Raw genomic sequence first — 18,568 nt, 5'->3', positions numbered from 1 at the left:
GGAGGACCACCATTTTAACCGCCTGCACCCTCCCTGCCAGTGACAGGGATACCATGTCCCATCTCTTGAAGTCCTCCTCCATCTGTTCCACCAACCGCGTTAAATTTAACCTATGCAATGTACCCCAATTCTTGGCTATCTGGATCCCCAAGTATCGAAAGTCCCTTGTTACCTTCCTCAGCGGTAAGTCCTCTATTTCTCTGCTCTGCCCCCCTGGATGCACCACAAACAACTCACTTTTCCCCATGTTCAGTTTATATCCTGAAAATTCTCCAAACTCCCCAAGTATCCGCATTATCTCTGGCATCCCCTCCGCCGGGTCCGCCACATACAACAACAAATCGTCCGCATACAGAGATACCCGGTGTTCTTCTCCTCCCCTGAGTACTCCCCTCCACTTCCTGGAACCCCTCAATGCTATGGCCAGGGGCTCTATCGCCAGTGCAAACAATAATGGGGACAGAGGGTATCCCTGCCTTGTCCCTCTATGGAGCCGAAAATATGCAGATCCCCGTCCATTCGTGACCACGCTCGCCACTGGGGCCCTATACAACAGCTGCACCCATCTAACATACCCCTCTCCAAAACCAAATCTCCTCAGCACCTCCCACAAATAACCCCACTCCACTCTATAAAATGTTTTCTCGGCATCCATCACCACCACTATCTCCGCTTCCCCCTCTGGTGGGGGCATCATCATTACCCCTAGCAGCCTCCGTATATTCGTATTCAGCTGTCTCCCCTTCACAAACCCAGTTTGGTCCTCATGGACCACCCCCGGGACACAATCCTCTATCCTCATTGCCATTACCTTGGCCAGAATCTTAGCGTCTACATTCAGGAGGGAAATAGGCCGATAGGACCCGCATTGCAGCGGGTCTTTTTCTTTCTTTAGGAGAAGCGATATTGTTGCCTCTGACATAGTCGGGGGCAGCTGTCCCCTTTCCCTCGCCTCATTAAAGGTTCTCATCAGTAGCGGGGCGAGCAAGTCCACATATTTCCTGTAAAATTCAACTGGGAATCCATCCGGTCCCGGGGCCTTCCCCGCCTGCATGCTCCTAATTCCTTTCACTACTTCCTCCATTTCGATCTGTGCTCCCAGTCCCACCCTCTCCTGCTCCTCCACCTTAGGAAATTCCAGCTGGTCCAGAAAACACATTATTCTCTCCTTCCCATCCGGGGGCTGAGCTTCATATAATCTTTCATAGACTGCCTTGAACACTCCATTCACTCTCTCCGCTCCCCGCTCCATCTCTCCCTCCTCATCCCTCACTCCCCCTATTTCCCTCGCTGCTCCCCTTTTCCTCAATTGGTGGGCCAGCAATATTCTCCCCATATTCGTATTGTACACCCTGTGCCTTCCTCCACTGTGCCTCTGCAGTACCCGTAGTCAGCAAATCAAATTCTACGTGTAGCCTTTGCCTTTCCCTATACAGTCCCTCCTCCGGTGCCTCCGCATATTGCCTGTCCACCCTCAGATGTTCTTGCAGCAACCGCTCCCGTTCCCTACCCTCCTGCTTTCCTTTATGTGCCCTGATTGATATCAGCTCCCCTCTAACCACTGCCTTCAACGCCTCCCAGACCACTCCCACCTGGACCTCCCCATTACCATTGAGTTCCAGGTACTTTTCAATACACCCCCTCACCCTTAGACACACCCCCTCATCCGACATTAGTCCCATGTCCATTCTCCAGGGTGGACGCCGTTCTTTTTCCTCCCCTATCTCCAAGTCCACCCAATGTGGAGCGTGATCCGAAATAGCTATAGCCGTATACTCCGTCCCCCTCACCTTCGGGATCAACGCCCTTCCCAAAACAAAAAAGTCTATTCGCGAATAAACTTTGTGGACAGAGGAGAAAAACGAAAACTCCTTACTCCTAGGTCTACTAAATCTCCATGGGTCTACTCCTCCCATCTGCTCCATAAAGTCTTTAAGCACCTTGGCTGCTGCCGGCCTCCTTTCAGTCCTGGACCTCGATCTGTCCAGTCCTGGTTCCAGCACCGTGTTAAAATCTCCACCCATTACCAACTTCCCCACCTCTAGGTCCGGGATACGTCCTAACATGCGCCTCATAAAGTTGGCATCATCCCAGTTCGGGGCATATACGTTCACTAAGACCACTGCCTCCCCCTGTAATTTGCCACTCACCATCACGTATCTACCACCACTATCCGCCACTATAGTCTTTGCCTCAAACATTACCCGCTTCCCCACTAGTATAGCCACCCCCCTGTTTTTCGCATCTAGCCCCGAATGAAACACCTGCCCCACCCATCCTTTGCGTAGCCTAACCTGGTCTATCAGTTTCAAATGCGTCTCCTGTAACATAACCACATCTGCCTTAAGTTTCTTTCGGTGTGCGAGTACCCGTGCCTTCTTTATCGGCCCGTTCAGCCCTCTCACATTCCAGGTGATCAGCCGGGTTGGGGGGCTCTTTACCCCCCCCCCCTTGTCGATTAGCCATCCCCTTTTACCCAGCTCCTCACCCGGTTCCCACGCAGCTTGTCCCCCCCAGGCGGTGCCCCCCCGCCCTGCCCACCCCACCCCATACCAGCTCCCCCTTCTCCCCAGCAGCAGCAACCCAGTAAATCCCCCCTCCCACCCCCCTGCTAGATCCCCCACTAGCGTAGTTACACCCCCCATGTTGCTCCCAGAAGTCAGCAAACTCTGGCCGACCTCTGCTTCCCCCCGTGATCTCGGCTCGCACCGTGCGACGCCCCCTCCTTCCTGCTTCCCTATTCCCGCTATAATTATCATAACGCGGGAACAAAGCCCACGCTTCCCTTTTGGCCCCGCCCCCAATGGCCAACGCCCCCAACTCCTCCACCTCCCTTCCTCCCTCCCCCACAACCTGTGGAAGAGAGAAAAGTTACCGGGTCGCAGGATTAACAACATAAAAATCATCTCTTCCCCCCTTTTTCCCCCCTCTTCGCCCCCCATATTCGCCCCACCACTTTGTCTCAAACGTTCTTTTTTAATAACCCACTCATTCCAATTTCTCCTCAACAATAAATGTCCACGCCTCATCCGCCGTTTCAAAGTAGTGGTGCCTCCCTTGATATGTGACCCACAGTCTTGCCGGCTGCAGCATTCCAAATTTGATCTTCTTTTTATGAAGCACCGCCTTGGCCCGATTAAAGCTCGCCCTCCTTCTCGCCACCTCCGCACTCCAGTCTTGATATACACGGATCACCGCGCTCTCCGACCTACTGCTCCGAGTTTTCTTTGCCCATCTGAGGACCGTCTCTCTGTCCTTAAAACGGAGGAATCTCACCACTATGGCTCGAGGAATTTCTCCAGCCCTCGGTCTTCGCGCCATAACTCGATAGGCTCCCTCCACCTCCAGCGGACCCGTCGGGGCCTCCGCTCCCATTAACGAGTGCAGCATCGTGCTCACATATGCCCCGACGTCCACCCCTTCTGCACCTTCAGGAAGACCAAGAATCCTTAAATTCTTCCTCCTCGCATTATTCTCCAGCACCTCCAGCCTTTCCATACATCGTTTATGGTGTGCCTCGTGCATCTCCGTCTTCACCACCAGGCCCTGTATATCGTCCTCGTTCTCGGCAGCCTTTGCCTTCACGACCCGAAGCTCCCGCTCCTGGGTCTTTTGCTCCTCTTTTAGCCCTTCAATCGCCTGTAATATCGGGGCCAACAGCTCCTGCTTCATCTCCTTTTTAAGCTCTTCCACGCAGCGTTTCAAAAACTCGTGTTGTTCAGGGCCCCATATTAAGCTGCCACCTTCCGACGCCATCTTGGTTTTTGCTTGCCTTCCTTGCCGCTGCTCTAAAGGATCCACCGCAATCCGGCCACCTTCCTCTCCTTTTTCCATCCGTATCCAGGGGGATTCCCTTCTGGTTTACCGCACAGTGCTTTTAGCCGTTAAAATTGCCGTTGGGGCTCTTATTAGGAGCCCAAAAGTCCGTTCCACCGGGAGCTGCCGAAACGTGCGACTTAGCTGGTCATCGCCGCACCTGGAACACTACAGAGATTTATATACACACCCATTTATAAACACCCATTTCTTAAAGATACACTCACATGACAGTATAAATTGTAAACAGTGGCGTTCCCAGCACTGATCTCTGTGGAACCCCATTGCTTACAGGTCACCATTCTGAAAAAGAACCCCTTGTCCCTACTTTCTGTTTCCTGCCGACTAGTCAATCCTCTGCCCATGCCAACATACGACCTCCAACACAAAGGGCTCTTGGCTTATGACTTAATCGTTTGTGAACACCTTCTGGAAGTCTAAATACACCACATCTAGGGGTTCCCCTCTATCCACTCTGATTGAGACTTCCTCAAAAACCTCTGATAAATTAGTCAGCCACGGTTTCCCTTTTAGGAAGCCATGCTGACTCTGCTCGATGAGACTATTATTTTCCAAATGCGCTGCTTTGACTTTCTTGGTACCTGATAGGCTGGTGGGGGTTACCTGCAATGTGACATGAACCCGAGATCCCGGTTGAGGCCGCCCTCCTGCGTGCGGAACCTGGCTCCTAGTTTCTGCTCGGCAATTCTGCTTCATCGTGTGTCTTGAAGGCCGCTTTGGAGAACGTTTACCCGAATATCAGAGCTCCCGCGTTCTGGGTAGCTATTGTTTTGTAGACTCCCGGACTCTCTGTGAGAGGAGGAAGGTTGAAATTATGTCCTTCTCTAACCCAGGTGGCTCAGTCATTGAGTGTATTCAAGAACGATATTGGTAGATGTTTGGAAATTAAGGGTATCAAAGGAGCTGGGGACATTCCGGGAAAGTGAAGTTGCGATGGAAGGATAGCTATGATTGTATTGAACGGTGAGCAGTCACCAGGTCTGAATCGCTCCCGACTTGTATTCCTTCTGTTTTCATCTGTTTGTGTCAAAGTGGAAATTTTTGATGGAGAGGACATTTTTCTACTTTATAATAAATGTCGATTTCACCTTTGGAACGAAGTAACACATTTTGTTTCCTGATTCAATCAGTACATCGTATGAGAGGAGGATTCGATTGGTTTTTATTTATTTTTCCAATTGAGGGGCAATTTAGCGTGGCCAATCCACCTAGCCTGCACATCTTTGGGACCCACGCAGACACAGGGAGAATGTGCAAACTCCACACGGGTCCTCGGTTCCGATTTTGCCTGCCTGTGGATCTTTTTTTGACCGTGCTGCCGCAATGGAATCATTTTTTTGCAGCTTTTCAGATACTCTGGGAAAGGTTTTTCTACATTCCGAAGCCCCGAAGGAAAGGCTGGAAAACTGAGCATCACCAACCCATAGCAATGACTCTGGCTGGCCGTTGTGCACGGATCTCGCTGTGGCGACCCACCCCCAATTACAGCATTAGTGAGTCCTTGAAGATAATTGTACAGTGAGAAAAGCCGCTCGGTTTGAGATATGGTCAGATTAGCACGTTGCAGGGGGCAGGAGAAAAAGTTCGCTCACCTAAATCCTTCACTTTCACAGAACTGAAAGACTACTTTTGCATTCTTTGCGAACAAATGTTTTTGCTGCTTTCCCCCTTTGCATCTTTGCAGATGATTTGCCTGTGATGCTGTGTTTGACAGGATGCACGCTCGCTGAAGCACTCAGATGTTTCTTCCCCCCCCAATCAGGCTTGTGACGCAATCGGACAATGACCCTTCCTCAGCCAGCTTCCCTCACAAGCAACCAAGTCCCCGGGAAACTTTTTGTCGAGTCACAGAATCCCTACAGTGCAGAAGGAGGCCATTTGGCCCATCCAGTCTGCGCCGAACCTCTGAGAGAGGACCCTGTCCTAGGTCCACACCCCCACCCTCTCCCCGTAACCCCATCTGATGTTTGGACACTAGGGGACAATTGATCACGGCCAATCCACCTCACCTGAACATCTTTGGACTGTGGGTGCAAACTAGAGCAGCCGGAGGAATCCCACCCAGACACGGGGAGAAAGTGCCAACTCCACACAGTTGCGCCCGAGGCTGGAATTGAACTTCGGTCCATGGCGCTGTGAGGCAGCAGTGCTGACTAAAGTGCTAACTTCGCAACTATTAACTTCAGCCGAGTTTGTGGGTGAACACAAGCATGAAAAGACCCTTTGATTCATCTGGCCTCGCCCACGCAATTCATGATTCATCGTGCACCACTCCACCACAATGTGGAGAGAGGCAGTGTTTGCTCCCTTTGCCCATTGTCCCCCCAGCAACTTTGGAGTTAAAATTAGACTGGCTGGAAGACCGGACGCCGTCGGCCCACTTTGTGTTCACTTGCCGGAGATGAGGCAGCCCTGAGGCCACCGATTAGCTTTCACACGCTCGCACTGGTTCATGACGAAGCCGGTGGGATTGAACTGACTGGTCACCGACTCCTGCTCGCTGCTGGGTTTTACTCTTCCCGAGGAAGGAATTTACAGTTCGATGACGAACACGAGTCGGGTGGAATACTCATTAACTGCAGCACTGCGGCACCACGGGAATTTCCCGCTACTGCCGGCACAGTCTGCGTTTCGATCTGTGTTGCTGAAGGATAAGTAACGGAGCCGTACTCCGTCTCAGAACACACGCCTCTGATTTCCTCTGTCTCAAAGGGACCCTCAGACGACACTGGATGTGTCTCAGGGTGGCCCCTCCAGCGAGGGTCACCAATTCTTGACATGGTCGAGACACTTTTTTGGGAGACTGCCTGGGCGGTCTCGGGGAAAGGTTGGCTTGTTGTCGCCGGACGTGCATTGCAAGGATTATAAGGGATTCAATTTTTCTCTGTTTTGAAACACGAATACATGCCACACGATGGTTGGTGTCATGCCCAATGTGTTCAAAACGACGGTCAGCCATGCCCCGCCCCCTCACAAATGGCGTCATCGCGTCGCGCACCATTGGCAAGGGGGTGGGCTGTGGGGACGCGGATAGTGGGCCAGCAGCCGTGCGAATGCGCGGCCAGGGCCCCGGTCATTCTCCGCCCGTTTTCTGCGCTGGGGAGCCGGGAGTTTCACCCGGCCTCGCTCCTCGGCCCTCACCCATCCCGGACTCGGGTGAGGGGTCCACGTAGATTTCTAGGTCATCAAAGACCACACATGCTACCTTGGCTGTCATGATATTAAGGTAAACATCATGGTACAAACATACATACATACTGATGGACAGATCAACGGACCAATCAACACACACACAACACCACAGCCAATCACAGGCAAGAGCATACACAGTACAAAACAGGGAACACGACACTTCCTGGGGATTCCAGCAGGAGACAGCTCAGGGCACAGAGCTCATTACAAGCCACTCAGACATCCACCTTGTGCTGAGTGCCACTCCAAGATAGTATTAGGAATAGGTCCACAGATTCTAGGGTTATGATCGAACCTCAGTGACCAGTTTACCACTGTAAATAAATGTTAGCAATAAAACTGAGTTGTACCATTCGCAACCGTGTTGGTCCGTCTGTGTAGCAGAGCGCCCAACACAACATTGGCGTCAACACTTAGTCGCTGAAACGGAGAATCCAGTCCAGTATCTCTGGACATGTTGGGTCTGGTCCCGTTGTCCAACACACAAGGCCACGATCTCGATTGGCAGGAGTTGATCTGAGGGAGTGGCCACGCTCTCGATTGGCAGGAGTGATCTGAGGGAGTGGCCACGCTCTCGACTGGCAGGAGTTGATCTGAGGGAGTGGCCACGCTCTCGACTGGCAGCAGTTGATCTGAGGGAGTGGCCACGCTCTCGATTGGCAGGAGTGATCTGAGGGAGTGGCCACGCTCTCGATTGGCAGGAGTTGATCTGAGGGAGTGGCCACGCTCTCGACTGGCAGGAGTGATCTGAGGGAGTGGCTACGCTCTCGACAGGCAGGAGTGATCTGAGGGAGTGGCCACGCTCTCGATTGGCAGGAGTTGATCTGAGGGAGTGGCCACGCTCTCGACTGGCAGGAGTGATCTGAGGGAGTGGCCACGCTCTCGACTGGCAGGAGTGATCTGAGGGAGTGGCCACGCTCTCGATTGGCAGGAGTTGATCTGAGGGAGTGGCCACGCTCTCGACTGGCAGGAGTGATCTGAGGGAGTGGCCACGCTCTCGACTGGCAGGAGTGATCTGAGGGAGTGGCCACGCTCTCGATTGGCAGGAGTTGATCTGAGGGAGTGGCCACGCTCTCGACTGGCAGGAGTTGATCTGATGGAGTGTCCACGCTCTCGATTGGCAGGAGTTGATCTGAGAGGAGTGGCCACGCTCTCGATTGGCAGGAGTTGATCTGAGGGAGTGGCCACGCTCTCGATTGGCAGGAGTTGATCTGAGGGAGTGGCCACGCTCTCGACTGGCAGGAGTGATCTGAGGGAGTGGCCTCGCTCTCGATTGGCAGGAGTGATCTGAGGGAGTGGCCACGCTCTCGACTGGCAGGAGTTGATCTGAGGGAGTGGCCACGCTCTCGATTGGCAGGAGTTGATCTGAGGGAGTGGCCACGCTCTCGACTGGCAGGAGTGATCTGAGGGAGTGGCCACGCTCTCGATTGGCAGGAGTGATCTGAGGGAGTGGCCACGCTCTCGATTGGCAGGGGTGATCTGAGGGAGTGGCCACGCTCTCGACTGGCAGGAGTGATCTGAGGGAGTGGCCACGCTCTCGACTGGCAGGAGTGATCTGAGGGAGTGGCCACGCTCTCGATTGGCAGGAGTTGATCTGAGGGAGTGGCTACGCTCTCGATTGGCTGGAGTTGATCTGAGGGAGTGGCTACGCTCTCGACTGGCAGGAGTTGATCTGAGGGAGTGGCCACGCTCTCGACTGGCAGGAGTTGATCTGAGGGAGTGGCCACGCTCTCGATTGGCAGGAGTTGATCTGAGGGAGTGGCCACGCTCTCGACTGGCAGGAGTTGATCTGAGGGAGTGGCCACGCTCTCGATTGGCAGGAGTGATCTGAGGGAGTGGCCACGCTCTCGACTGGCAGGAGTTGATCTGATGGAGTGTCCACGCTCTCGATTGGCAGGAGTTGATCTGAGAGGAGTGGCCACGCTCTCGATTGGCAGGAGTTGATCTGAGGGAGTGGCCACGCTCTCGATTGGCAGGAGTTGATCTGAGGGAGTGGCCACGCTCTCGATTGGCAGGAGTGATCTGAGGGAGTGGCCTCGCTCTCGATTGGCAGGAGTGATCTGAGGGAGTGGCCACGCTCTCGATTGGCAGGAGTGATCTGAGGGAGTGGCTACGCTCTCGATTGGCAGGAGTGATCTGAGGGAGTGGCCACGCTCTCGATTGGCAGGAGTGATCTGAGGGAGTGGCCACGCTCTCGATTGGCAGGAGTGATCTGAGGGAGTGGCTACGCTCTCGATTGGCAGGAGTTGATCTGAGGGAGTGGCCACGCTCTCGATTGGCAGGAGTGATCTGAGGGAGTGGCCACGCTCTCGATTGGCAGGAGTTGATCTGAGGGAGTGGCTACGCTCTCGACTGGCAGGAGTTGATCTGAGGGAGTGGCCACGCTCTCGACTGGCAGGAGTGATCTGAGGGAGTGGCCACGCTCTCGATTGGCAGGAGTGATCTGAGGGAGTGGCCATGCTCTCGATTGGCAGGAGTGATCTGAGGGAGTGGCCACGCTCTCGATTGGCAGGAGTTGATCTGAGGGAGTGGCCATGCTCTCGACTGGCAGGAGTGATCTGAGGGAGTGGCCACGCTCTCGATTGGCAGGAGTTGATCTGAGGAAGTGGCCACGCTCTCGACTGGCAGGAGTTGATCTGAGGGAGTGGCCACGCTCTCGACTGGCAGGAGTTGATCTGAGGGAATGGCCACGCTCTCGACTGGCAGGAGTGATCTGAGGGAGTGGCCACGCTCTCGACTGGCAGGAGTTGATCTGAGGGAGTGGCCACGCTCTCGGCTGGCAGGAGTGATCTGAGGGAGTGGCCACGCTCTCGACTGGCAGGAGTTGATCTGAGGGAGTGGCCACGCTCTCGATTGGCAGGAGTGATCTGAGGGAGTGGCCACGCTCTCGATTGGCAGGAGTGATCTGAGGGAGTGGCTACGCTCGCGACTGGCAGGAGTTGATCTGAGGGAGTGGCCACGCTCTCGACTGGCAGGAGTGATCTGAGGGAGTGGCCACGCTCTCGATTGGCAGGAGTTGATCTGAGGGAGTGGCCACGCTCTCGACTGGCAGGAGTTGATCTGAGGGAGTGGCCACGCTCTCGATTGGCAGGAGTGATCTGAGGGAGTGGCCACGCTCTCGATTGGCAGGAGTTGATCTGAGGGAGTGGCCACGCTCTCGATTGGCAGGAGTTGATCTGAGGGAGTGGCTACGCTCTCGATTGGCAGGAGTGGATCTGAGGGAGTGGCCACGCTCTCGATTGGCAGGAGTTGATCTGAGAGGAGTGGCCACGCTCTCGATTGGCAGGAGTTGATCTGAGAGGAGTGGCCACGCTCTCGATTGGCAGGAGTTGATCTGAGGGAGTGACCACGCTCTCGACTGGCAGGAGTTGATCTGAGGGAGTGGCCACGCTCTCGATTGGCAGGAGTGATCTGAGGGAGTGGCCACGCTCTCGACTGGCAGGAGTTGATCTGAGGGAGCGGCCACGCTCTCGATTTGCAGGAGTTGATCTGAGGGAGTGGCCACGCTCTCGACTGGCAGGAGTTGATCTGAGGGAGTGGCCACGCTCTCGATTGGCAGGAGTTGATCTGAGGGAGTGGCCACGCTCTCGACTGGCAGGAGTTGATCTGAGGCAGTGGCCACGCTCTCGATTGGCAGGAGTGATCTGAGGGAGTGGCCACGCTCTCGATTGGCAGGAGTGATCTGAGGGAGTGGCCACGCTCTCGATTGGCAGGAGTGATCTGAGGGAGTGGCCACGCTCTCGATTGGCAGGAGTGATCTGAGGGAGTGGCCACGCTCTCGATTGTCAGGAGTTGATCTGTGGGAGTGGCCACGCTCTCGACTGGCAGGAGTGATCTGAGGGAGTGGCCACGCTCTCGATTGGCAGGAGTGATCTGAGGGAGTGGCCACGCTCTCGATTGGAAGGAGTTGATCTGAGGGAGTGGCCACGCTCTCGATTGGCAGGAGTTGATCTGAGAGGAGTGGCCACGCTCTCGATTGGCAGGAGTTGATCTGAGGGAGTGGCCACGCTCTCGACTGGCAGGAGTGATCTGAGGGAGTGGCCACGCTCTCGATTGGCAGGAGTGATCTGAGGGAGTGGCCACGCTCTCGACTGGCAGGAGTTGATCTGAGGGAGTGGCCACGCTCTCGATTGGCAGGAGTTGATCTGAGGGAGTGGCCACGCTCTCGACTGGCAGGAGTGATCTGAGGCAGTGGCTACGCTCTCGATTGGCAGGAGTTGACCTGAGGGAGTGGCCACGATCTCGACTGGCAGGAGTTGATCTGAGGGAGTGGCCACGCTCTCGATTGGCAGGAGTGATCTGAGGGAGTGGCCACGCTCTCGATTGGCAGGAGTTGATCTGAGGGAGTGGCCACGCTCTCGATTGGCAGGAGTGATCTGAGGGAGTGGCCACGCTCTCGACTGGCAGGAGTTGATCTGAGGGAGTGGCCACGCTCTCGACTGGCAGGAGTTGATCTGAGGGAGTGGCCACGCTCTCGATTGGCAGGAGTTGATCTGAGGGAGTGGCCACGCTCTCGATTGACAGGAGTTGATCTGAGGGAGTGGCCACGCTCTCGATTGGCAGGAGTTGATCTGAGGGAGTGGCCACGCTCTCGATTGGCAGGAGTTGATCTGAGGGAGTGGCCACGCTCTCGATTGGCAGGAGTTGATCTGAGGGAGTGGCCACGCTCTCGACTGGCAGGAGTGATCTGAGGGAGTGGCCACGCTCTCGATTGGCAGGAGTGATCTGAGGGAGTGGCCACGATCTCGATTGGCAGCAGTTGATCTGAGGGAGTGGCCACGCTCTCGACTGGCAGGAGTTGATCTGAGGGAGTGGCTACGCTCTCGATTGGCAGGAGTTGATCTGAGGGAGTGGCCACGCTCTCGATTGGCAGGAGTGATCTGAGGGAGTGGCCACGCTCTCGACTGGAAGGAGTTGATCTGAGGGAGTGGCCACGCTCTCGATTGGCAGGAGTTGATCTGAGGGAGTGGCTACGCTCTCGATTGGCAGGAGTTGATCTGAGGGAGTGGCCACGCTCTCGATTGGCAGGAGTGATCTGAGGGAGTGGCCACGCTCTCGACTGGCAGGAGTGATCTGAGGGAGTGGCCACGCTCTCGACTGGCAGGAGTTGATCTGAGGGAGTGGCCACGCTCTCGATTGGCAGGAGTTAATCTGAGGGAGTGGCCACGCTCTCGACTGGCAGGAGTTGATCTGAGGGAGTGGCCACGCTCTCGATTGGCAGGAGTGATCTGAGGGAGTGGCTACGCTCTCGACTGGCAGGAGTTGATCTGAGGGAGTGGCCACGCTCTCGACTGGCAGGAGTGATCTGAGGGAGTGGCCACGCTCTCGATTGGCAGGAGTTGATCTGAGGGAGTGGCTACGCTCTCGATTGGCAGGAGTTGATCTGAGGGAGTGGCTACGCTCTCGACTGGCAGGAGTTGATCTGAGGGAGTGGCTACGCTCTCGACTGGCAGGAGTGATCTGAGGGAGTTGCCACGCTCTCGATTGGCAGGAGTTGATCTGAGGGAGTGGCTACGCTCTCGACTGGCAGGAGTTGATCTGAGGGAGTGGCCACGCTCTCGATTGGCAGGAGTGATCTGAGGGAGTGGCCACGCTCTCGATTGGCAGGAGTTGATCTGAGGGAGTGGCCACGCTCTCGATTGGCAGGAGTGATCTGAGGGAGTGGCCACGCTCTCGATTGGCAGGAGTTGATCTGAGGGAGTGGCTACGCTCTCGACAGGCAGGAGTTGATCTGAGGGAGTGGCCACGCTCTCGACTGGCAGGAGTGATCTGAGGGAGTGGCCACGCTCTCGACTGGCAGGAGTGATCTGAGGGAGTGGCCACGCTCTCGATTGGCAGGAGTTGATCTGAGGGAGTGGCCACGCTCTCGATTGGCAGGAGTGATCTGAGGGAGTGGCCACGCTCTCGACTGGCAGGAGTGATCTGAGGGAGTGGCCACGCTCTCGATTGGCAGGAGTTGATCTGAGGGAGTGGCCACGCTCTCGATTGCCAGGAGTGATTTGAGGGAGTGGCCACGCTCTCGACTGGCAGGAGTGATCTGAGGGAGTGGCCACGCTCTCGATTGGCAGGAGTGATCTGAGGGAGTGGCCACGCTCTCGACTGGCAGGAGTTGATCTGATGGAGTGGCCACGCTCTCGACTGGCAGGAGTTGATCTGAGGGAGTGGCCACGCTCTCGATTGGCAGGAGTGATCTGAGGGAGTGGCCACGCTCTCGACTGGCAGGAGTTGATCTGAGGGAGTGGCCACGCTCTCGATTGGCAGGAGTGATCTGAGAGGAGTGGCCACGCTCTCGATTGGCAGGAGTTGATCTGAGGGAGTGGCCACGCTCTCGACTGGCAGGAGTTGATCTGAGGGAGTGGCCACGCTCTCGATTGGCAGGAGTGATCTGAGGGAGTGGCCACGCTCTCGATTGGCAGGAGTTGATCTGAGAGGAGTGGCCACGCTCTCGATTGGCAGGAGTTGATCTGAGGGAGTGGCCACGCTCTCGATTGGCAGGAGTTGATCTGAGGGAGTGGCCACGCTCTCGACTGGCAGGAGTGATCTGAGGCAGTGGCTACGCTCTCGATTGGCAGGAGTTGATCTGAGGGAGTGGCCACGCTCTCGACTGGCAGGAGTTGATCTGAGGGAGTGGCCACGCTCTCGATTGGCAGGAGTGATCTGAGGGAGTGGCCACGCTCTCGATTGGCACGAGTTGATCTGAGGGAGTGGCCACGCTCTCGATTGGCAGGAGTTGATCTGAGGGAGTGGCCACGCTCTCGACTGGCAGGAGTTGATCTGAGGGAGTGGCCACGCTCTCGATTGGCAGGAGTTGATCTGAGGGAGTGGCCACGCTCTCGATTGGCAGGAGTGATCTGAGGGAGTGGCCACGCTCTCGATTGGCAGGAGTTGATCTGAGGGAGTGGCTACGCTCTCGATTGGCAGGAGTTGATCTGAGGGAGTGGCCACGCTCTCGACTGGCAGGAGTGATCTGAGGGAGTGGCCACGCTCTCGACTGGCAGGAGTTGATCTGAGGGAGTGGCCACGCTCTCGATTGGCAGGAGTTGATCTGAGGGAGTGGCCACGCTCTCGATTGACAGGAGTTGATCTGAGGGAGTGGCCACGCTCTCGATTGGCAGGAGTTGATCTGAGGGAGTGGCCACGCTCTCGACTGGCAGGAGTGATCTGAGGGAGTGGCCACGCTCTCGATTGGCTGGAGTTGATCTGAGGGAGTGGCCACGCTCTCGATTGACAGGAGTTGATCTGAGGGAGTGGCCACGCTCTCGATTGGCAGGAGTGATCTGAGGGAGTGGCCACGCTCTCGACTGGCAGGAGTGATCTGAGGGAGTGGCCACGCTCTCGATTGGCAGGAGTGATCTGAGGGAGTGGCCACGCTCTCGACTGGCAGGAGTGATCTGAGGGAGTGGCCACGCTCTCGATTGGCAGGAGTTGATCTGAGGGAGTGGCCACGCTCTCGATTGGCAGGAGTGATCTGAGGGAGTGGCCACGCTCTCGATTGGCAGGAGTTGATCTGAGGGAGTGGCCACGCTCTCGATTGGCAGGAGTGATCTGAGGGAGTGGCCACGCTCTCGATTGGCAGGAGTTGTTCTGAGGGAGTGGCCACGCTCTCGACTGGCAGGAGTGATCTGAGGGAGTGGCCACGCTCTCGATTGGCAGGAGTTGATCTGAGGGAGTGGCCACGCTCTCGACTGGCAGGAGTTGATCTGAGGGAGTGGCCACGCTCTCGATTGGCAGGAGTTGATCTGAGGGAGTCGCCACGCTCTCGACTGGCAGGAGTTGATCTGAGGGAGTGGCCACGCTCTCGATTGGCAGGAGTGATCTGAGGGAGTGGCTACGCTCTCGACTGGCAGGAGTTGATCTGAGGGAGTGGCCACGCTCTCGACTGGCAGGAGTGATCTGAGGGAGTGGCCACGCTCTCGATTGGCAGGAGTTGATCTGAGGGAGTGGCTACGCTCTCGATTGGCAGGAGTTGATCTGAGGGAGTGGCTACGCTCTCGACTGGCAGGAGTTGATCTGAGGGAGTGGCTACGCTCTCGACTGGCAGGAGTGATCTGAGGGAGTGGCCACGCTCTCGATTGGCAGGAGTTGATCTGAGGGAGTGGCTACGCTCTCGACTGGCAGGAGTTGATCTGAGGGAGTGGCCACGCTCTCGATTGGCAGGAGTGATCTGAGGGAGTGGCCACGCTCTCGATTGGCAGGAGTTGATCTGAGGGAGTGGCTACGCTCTCGATTGGCAGGAGATGATCTGAGGGAGTGGCCACGCTCTCGATTGGCAGGAGTGATCTGAGGGAGTGGCCACGCTCTCGACTGGCAGGAGTTGATCTGAGGGAGTGGCCACGCTCTCGACTGGCAGGAGTTGATCTGAGGGAGTGGCCACGCTCTCGATTGGCACGAGTTGATCTGAGGGAGTGGCTACGCTCTCGACTGGCAGGAGTGATCTGAGGGAGTGGCCACGCTCTCGACTGGCAGGAGTTGATCTGAGGGAGTGGCCACGCTCTCGATTGGCACGAGTTGATCTGAGGGAGTGGCTACGCTCTCGACTGGCAGGGGTTGATCTGAAGGAGTGGCCACGCTCTCGACTGGCAGGAGTGATCTGAGGGAGTGGCCACGCTCTCGATTGGCAGGAGTTGATCTGAGGGAGTGGCCACGCTCTCGATTGGCAGGAGTGATCTGAGGGAGTGGCTACGCTCTCGACTGGCAGGAGTTGATCTGAGGGAGTGGCCACGCTCTCGATTGGCAGGAGTGATCTGAGGGAGTGGCCACGCTCTCGATTGGCAGGAGTTGATCTGAGGGAGTGGCTACGCTCTCGATTGGCAGGAGTGATCTGAGGGAGTGGCCACGCTCTCGATTGGCAGGAGTTGTTCTGAGGGAGTGGCCACGCTCTCGACTGGCAGGAGTGATCTGAGGGAGTGGCCACGCTCTCGATTGGCAGGAGTTGATCTGAGGGAGTGGCCACGCTCTCGACTGGCAGGAGTTGATCTGAGGGAGTGGCCACGCTCTCGATTGGCAGGAGTTGATCTGAGGGAGTCGCCACGCTCTCGACTGGCAGGAGTTGATCTGAGGGAGTGGCCACGCTCTCGATTGGCAGGAGTGATCTGAGGGAGTGGCTACGCTCTCGACTGGCAGGAGTTGATCTGAGGGAGTGGCCACGCTCTCGACTGGCAGGAGTGATCTGAGGGAGTGGCCACGCTCTCGATTGGCAGGAGTTGATCTGAGGGAGTGGCTACGCTCTCGATTGGCAGGAGTTGATCTGAGGGAGTGGCTACGCTCTCGACTGGCAGGAGTTGATCTGAGGGAGTGGCTACGCTCTCGACTGGCAGGAGTGATCTGAGGGAGTGGCCACGCTCTCGACTGGCAGGAGTTGATCTGAGGGAGTGGCCACGCTCTCGATTGGCAGGAGTGATCTGAGGGAGTGGCCACGCTCTCGATTGGCAGGAGTTGATCTGAGGGAGTGGCTACGCTCTCGATTGGCAGGAGTTGATCTGAGGGAGTGGCCACGCTCTCGATTGGCAGGAGTGATCTGAGGGAGTGGCCACGCTCTCGACTGGCAGGAGTTGATCTGAGGGAGTGGCCACGCTCTCGACTGGCAGGAGTTGATCTGAGGGAGTGGCCACGCTCTCGATTGGCACGAGTTGATCTGAGGGAGTGGCCACGCTCTCGACTGGCAGGAGTGATCTGAGGGAGTGGCCACGCTCTCGACTGGCAGGAGTTGATCTGAGGGAGTGGCCACGCTCTCGATTGGCACGAGTTGATCTGAGGGAGTGGCTACGCTCTCGACTGGCAGGAGTTGATCTGAGGGAGTGGCCACGCTCTCGCCTGGCAGGAGTGATCTGAGGGAGTGGCCACGCTCTCGATTGGCAGGAGTTGATCTGAGGGAGTGGCCACGCTCTCGATTGGCAGGAGTGATCTGAGGGAGTGGCTACGCTCTCGACTGGCAGGAGTTGATCTGAGGGAGTGGCCACGCTCTCGATTGGCAGGAGTGATCTGAGGGAGTGGCCACGCTCTCGATTGGCAGGAGTTGATCTGAGGGAGTGGCTACGCTCTCGATTGGCAGGAGTTGATCTGAGGGAGTGGCCACGCTCTCGATTGGCAGGAGTGATCTGAGGGAGTGGCCACGCTCTCGATTGGCAGGAGTGATCTGAGGGAGTGGCCACGCTCTCGATTGGCAGGAGTGATCTGAGGGAGTGGCCACGCTCTCGACTGGCAGGAGTTGATCTGAGGGAGTGGCCATGCTCTCGATTGGCAGGAGTGATCTGAGGGAGTGGCCACGCTCTCGACTGGCAGGAGTTGATCTGAGGGAGTGGCCACGCTCTCGATTGGCAGGAGTGATCTGAGGGAGTGGCCACGCTCTCGATTGGCAGGAGTGATCTGAGGGAGTGGCCACGCTCTCGACTGGCAGGAGTTGATCTGAGGGAGTGGCCACGCTCTCGATTGGCAGTAGTTGATCTGAGGGAGTGGCCACGCTCTCGATTGGCAGGAGTGATCTGAGAGGAGTGGCCACGCTCTCGATTGGCAGGAGTTGATCTGAGGGAGTGGCTACGCTCTCGACTGGCAGGAGTTGATCTGAGGGAGTGGCCACGCTCTCGATTGGCAGGAGTGATCTGAGGGAGTGGCTACGCTCTCGACTGGCAGGAGTTGATCTGAGGGAGTGGCCACGCTCTCGATTGGCAGGAGTTGATCTGAGGGAGTGGCCACGCTCTCGATTGGCAGGAGTGATCTGAGAGGAGTGGCCACGCTCTCGATTGGCAGGAGTGATCTGAGGGAGTGGCTACGCTCTCGATTGGCAGGAGTGATCTGAGAGGAGTGGCCACGCTCTCGATTGGCTGGAGTGATCTGAGGGAGTGGCCACGCTCTCGATTGGCAGGAGTGATCTGAGAGGAGTGGCTACGCTCTCGATTGGCAGGAGTTGATCTGAGGGAGTGGCTACGCTCTCGATTGGCAGGAGTTGATCTGAGGGAGTGGCTACGCTCTCGATTGGCAGGAGTGATCTGAGGGAGTGGCTACGCTCTCGATTGGCAGGAGTTGATCTGAGGGAGTGGCCACGCTCTCGATTGGCAGGAGTTGATCTGAGGGAGTGGCTACGCTCTCGATTGGCAGGAGTGATCTGAGAGGAGTGGCTACGCTCTCGATTGGCAGCAGTTGATCTGAGGGAGTGGCTACGCTCTCGATTGGCAGGAGTTGATCTGAGGGAGTGGCCACGCTCTCGATTGGCAGGAGTTATCTGAGGGAGTGGCCACGCTCTCGACTGGCAGGAGTTGATCTGAGGGAGTGGCCACGATCTCGACTGGCAGGAGTTGCTCTGAGGGAGTGGCCACGCTCTCGATTGGCAGGAGTTGATCTGAGGGAGTGGCCATGATCTCGACTGGCAGGAGTTGATCTGAGGGAGTGGCCACGCTCTCGACTGGCAGGAGTTGATCTGAGGGAGTGGCCACGATCTCGACTGGCAGGAGTTGATCTGAGGGAGTGGCCACGCTCTCGATTGGCAGGAGTGATCTGAGGGAGTGGCCACGCTCTCGATTGGCAGGACTGATCTGAGGGAGTG

The sequence above is a fragment of the Scyliorhinus torazame genome, chromosome 20, assembly GCF_047496885.1.
Source record: "Scyliorhinus torazame isolate Kashiwa2021f chromosome 20, sScyTor2.1, whole genome shotgun sequence".
In the NCBI taxonomy this organism is placed as follows: Eukaryota; Metazoa; Chordata; class Chondrichthyes; order Carcharhiniformes; family Scyliorhinidae; genus Scyliorhinus; species Scyliorhinus torazame.
This window is presented reverse-complemented; position numbering follows the sequence as displayed.